The sequence below is a fragment of the Otolemur garnettii genome, unplaced genomic scaffold (assembly GCF_000181295.1).
Source record: "Otolemur garnettii isolate 467f Iridium unplaced genomic scaffold, OtoGar3 scaffold00205, whole genome shotgun sequence".
Taxonomy (NCBI): Eukaryota; Metazoa; Chordata; class Mammalia; order Primates; family Galagidae; genus Otolemur; species Otolemur garnettii.
The window spans coordinates 1883151-1888703 of NW_003852600.1; positions in this window are offsets into that span (position 1 = coordinate 1883151).

Sequence of the window (5553 nt, forward strand, 5' to 3'; positions counted from 1 at the left end):
GATAAAGGAGACGGTAAGACAATATTATGTGGTATTTTCAATGTGGGAGTAATAAGAGGAAGGAAGTCAGGAAAAGGAAAAAATCTGCATTGAAAATTGTTTTTGAATTTTTAAAAATGTACATGACCCCACTTTTTCTCAAATTGCATATATGTTTATAACCATAAAAAACATGCCTGAAGGCTGAAGGTCAGTCATGGTGGCTCACACCTGTAATCTTAGTACTTTTGGAGGCCAAGGCAGGAGGATCACCTGAGGCCTGGGGTTCCAGATCAGCCTCAGCAAGAGTGAGACCCTGCTTCTATAAAAATTAGAAAAATTAGCCTGGTGTGGTGACATGCCTCTACAGTCCCAGCTACTCAGGAGGCTGAGGCAGCAGAAGCTGGAGGCTACGGTGAGCTGCCTTGATGCTGGGGCGATAGAGCCAAACCCTGCTTCAAAAAATAAAAATTGCATGAGGTTGTTACGGGGAGTTTGAAGGATTCCAACTGATTTTACTTTTTTATAAAGAAAAGTATATTGCTTATTTATAGAACTGGATTAACCCCACAATATGTGAATCTAAAACTGCTTTAAAAAATGAAGTTTATCAATTTTTTAAAAACCCACAATAATTCTTTTTTCACTGTGAACAAACATAAAGTCTGTTTTTCAGTCAACATTCTTCTCATATTAGGTCTAAATCCCACTTTATCTATTTACCAGCTGGGTGAACTCAGGCACTTAATCGCTCTCTCTCTCAGTCTGGGTTTTCTTATTTGGAAAATGGGGATGATAATCTCAACCCTGAAAGGTCATTCTGGGGGTCAAGGAAAAAGAGACCCCTGACCCCACTGGCCCACGGCTGGCTCCCCGCAGATGGCAGCTGGTCTTCAAAATCGCTCTGCTTGTGAGGGTGGCACTGCTGATGATTTTAGCCACAGCCTTGGGTTCCTTCCTAATGTCCTAACAGCCCCTTTTCCTGTCTCCCCACTTGGGGAGCAGCCGTCGGGGTTCACTGCTGCCCCTCCTCTTCCTCTGTTTAGCTGACTGGACTTCTTAGTTTAAAACTTAGTTTCAAAGCCCTTGGCCACGTTGAATTTACCTAAAAGCCCTTTTTTCATTAACTTTTTGCAAGTTTTGTTTGTTCTGCCGAGCTTTACCCACAAGGTAAAGAAAAGGATTAAATGAGTATAAGATTTGGGAGTGACAGCGTTAGCAAAGGCCGGGTAAGGACAGAGTCGCTGCTTCCTTCCCCCCAAATTTAACGGAAACAATTTGAAATATGGTCAAACTGTTTTAAAAAAACTAAGACCACTCTATTTGTTCAGCATCTGCACTCCTGGAGAACCAGAGATACTGGTGTTCCAGTAAAGCCATGCTCTGTTGACACTGAAAGGCCTAAAGGTGTTACAGTTCTATTTTTAGCTAAGAAATTCCACATAAGACTGGATAAAATTTAATCATTTGATTTTCTGAGTTCTTTCCTTTATTTTTGAATAGATCAGTAGTATTACAAAGGGTGTAAATACGTTTGCAAATGTAAATCCAGATCTTGTTTTTCTGCGATCTCTGCCCCCGATCAGAGGACACTGAACCTGGAGTCTGTCCTTGCCTGGGGATTGTCAAAAGGGGCAGCAGGGAGCTGGGCTTTGGTATTGCTTGAATTTGTTGATTCTTTTTTCATATTTTATTTGTGTAAGAATTTCTGAATAGAGTTACTTTTTTGTGTCTCTGAATTACACTTTAAACTTCTTCAAAAGCAGCATTTTCAACATTTTTGAAAACAAGTCTTCAGATGTGGCCACTTATGGGAAAAATGCTACTTAGTTTGGCTTCTGTGATTCATGTATAAACAGAAACCAGCCTTTATTTATACTGCCTCAGACACAGACATGTTGGCCGGGGTGGTTCTTTGCCATCTGGGTGGTTAAGACAGTCACCAGCCTCCAACCTCTGCCCACTGGACGGAGGCAGCGGCACCTTCTGCCCCATCCTCAGTGTGACAACCCAAAATGTCTCCAGATGTCTCCAGATGTCTCCAGATGTCCCCAAATGTCCGTTGAGAGGCACATTTATTCCTCATTTACTGACACTCACTATCCTGGACGTTTTTAACACAAGTATTTTATTTACTCTTCATAACTGAGACTACAAGAATTCAGAGGTAATTTCCCCAAGGTCATCCAGTGTGTTAGTGAGTGGGTTCCTGGACTGAAACTCCAGCTGGCTAATTCCACAGCTCACCTCTTTTAGAGAGCATGCTGGAAAAAACAAAAAGAAAGGAGCAGAAAGCCAACTTAGGTTTAAGATTTCTTAAAACAAAGTTTATGCTGAGCGCTGTTCCTTCCTAATACTTTTCTGTACCCTCAAACCCCACCCTTGTCCCCAGGACATGCTTGCTGTTGTCACCAGCTCCCAGCCCTGGCCTCCAACACCTATCTCACTTTTCCCTGAGAGACCAAAGCTATCTGACAGCAGCTTTTCTTTTCTTTTTTTTTTGAGACAGAGTCTCACTTTGAAGCCCTCGGTAGAGTGCAGCAGTGTCACAGCTCACAGCAACCTCCAACTCCTGGGCTTAAGAGATTCTCTTGCCTCAGCCTCCCGAGTAGCTGGGACTATAGGTGCCCACCACAATGCCCAGCTGTTTTTTCACTGTAGTTGTCTTTGTTGTTTGGCAGGCCCAGGCTGGGTTCGAACCTGCTACCTCCAGTATATGTGGCTGGCGCCCTAGCCACTGAGCTCCAGGCACCGAGCCAGACATCAGCTTTTCTATCTTCATCTCAAAATTCTTCAGCACCTAACCCGTCCTTCTTTCCAAGGGCCTAGACCATGCCCTTCCCTTCCCTCCGACCTTGCTCCTGAATTATCCCTGCTACACATTATCCCCACACAAGTCTGTAGTTCTTCCCTGAGCCTGAGAACACACTTTTGCTGCCATGATGGGCATTTCATATGTCAACCTGGCTAGGCAGCATGCCCAGATAGTTGGCCAACCATTGTTCTAGATGTTTCTGTGAAGGTATTTTTCAGATGTGATGAACATTTAAACCAGTACACTTGGAGACTGCACTCCACAGTGTAAGTGGGCCTGGTCCAATTGGTTGGAGGACTTAGTAGAAAAAGACTGACCCTCAGTGGAGGAGGATTTTGCTTTGCACATCAGCCACTGCTCTTCCCTGAGTCTCCGGCCTGCTGGCCTACCCTGCAGATTTTTGATTTGCCAACCTCCATAATTGCATGAGTAATTTCCTTAAAACAAATTTCTGTATCCTGAATATATATGCTATTGGTTCATTTTCTCTGCAGAACTCTTCCTAAAAATAACCTTTCCCCTGAAGCTACTTTGCACCTAAGTTGAAATGCCCCCTTCTCTACCAAGCTCTTCTGACCTCCCTCCTTCCTCTGCTGGCATTGCTCTCATAGCCGTCAGAGGTGGTGTTTAAATTGTTGGGAATTCCGCGCTGTAAGCACCAAGACCTAATCTGATTCATTTTCACATTCCCCAAAGGGTCTAGCAAAATAACTTGGACACAGTGGGCAATTAAGTTTTTTGATACAAAAAGTCAAATTCTAAATAATGTTGAAAATAATTGAAACTGAAAAAAATACAGTAATAAGCATTTCCTTTTGCTATTTCTGAACATAGATGTTTGATTTTGAAATTTGTTTACTAAAAACAATTGTTCTGGGAAATTTAGTCCTGTTTCCTCTTAAAAGTGTTTTCTGGAGTTACAGTAATCAAGAGCTGGGCACGATGGTTCACGCCTGTAATCCCAGCACTCTGGGAGGCCAAGCCAGGTAGATTGCTTAAGCTCACAGATTTGAGACCAGCCTGAGCAAGAGGGAGACCCTGCCTCTAAAAATAGCTGGGCGTTGTGGTGGGCACCTGTCATCCCAGCTACTGGGGAGGCTGAGGCAAGAGAATTGCTCAGGCCTAGGAGTTTGAAGTTGCTGTGAGCTATGATGCCACAGCACTCTACTGAGGATGACAAAGTGAGACTCTGTCTCAAAAACAAAAAAAAATTTAGAGTTGCAATAAAATACCCAAACAGAGAAACCAGTAGCTTTGTCTATAGAACTCAAGTTCAGAGGACTTATTAGCCAGATCCAGGTGGTGATGGGCAGACACAGGGGGTAGTGGTGACAGATACTTTTTAAACTTGCCTACAAGTTCAATGCCTCCCCCCTCCTTATAATGCCTGCTGTATCCACAAAATACTAGAATGTTGGGGGGAAATTGAATTGTGTCTTTAGGGTTTATTTTTAAGGAGATAATGAAAAAAGAAAAAGCAACAGAGTTCAGAGAAAGTATTTCTGATGTTAGTGAAAAGTAGTATTATTGGATGGAATTTTGACTTTTAAGCTAGAAACCAGAAAATGAGTTTCAAAACAGAAACATACTTTTAGGGAACTGTAAGGACCTTTTTAAAACTCTGCAGGGATTCTCCACTGATGTTTGTTAAAAGCTTTCTGCCATACTCAGAGTGCTCTCCGTTAAAGAGAGGAAAACATTACCCACAGTAGCAAAATCACAGCAAATCAAGTCATTTTCATTTTTATATCTGCCTGGGTTCTACAGTCCTCACATAGATTTGTAATTTTTTCCCGACATTTTACTGTAAAATCTTCAAACTTCCATCCTTCTATCCATGCTGTTTTAAAAATAGTTGTCAGAGTAAGTTGCAGACCTGAGTTCACTTTCCCACAGCCAGGTGGACTGACTGTGTGTGTACAAGGCCAGCTCAGAGATCAGAAATCAAAGTCCTCCTTCCCCTGAACAAGCTGAAGGAGAATCACAGCATTAGGGCCCTGGATGCAGAAAGCACATGTGCAAAATCCCGTCCACCTTCCTGATAAGACTCAGGAAACCAGAAGAAGAGAGGAGCTTCCTTGCCTGGATAAAGGGCATCTTGGAAACCCTGAAGCAGGTACAGCGGCACATGTGGTGGTCCCAGCTACTCAGGAGGAGCTGGTAGGGCCGTCCCTTCAGCCCAGGAGTTTGAGGCTGTAACTGTAGCAGGAGGTCACACAGACGAAAAGACTCTCAGGCACCAGTTGAAAGAGGAAGTGGCTTTATTCATGGTCGGGACTCTTGGTGGACTAGCGTCCCCAAAACCAAGCCCACCAACTCAATTTCTGGCTGCCTTTTTGTATATTTTTAGGGCTTGGGTGGACATGGCGATCTTGTGGTTCAGGGAAGGTCAGGCCGGCCCATGCCCTTGGACAAGGCTGCCCATCCTCAAAGACAACAGACGGTCAAGGAAGTTACAAGGTTACCATGTGGGCTCAACATGCCTCCTCCAAGGGCATGTGGATAAGAGGAACATCTGCTGTAGTGGGGGTTGTAATTAGTAGTTTCATAGTTTTTGCAGACTGCCTGGCTAATGCCTGTGCAGAGTTCTCAGGGCAGAGTCTGGTTGGGCTTCTCTCCCCTGCCTCGTAATGAGCTGTGACCGCACCGTTGCTCTCTAGCTTGGGCAGAAGAGCGAGACCCCATCCCTAAAAAATAAAAATGTTTAAAAAAATCATACCAGGCTTGGTGCCTGTGGCTCAGTGGCTAGGGCACCAGCC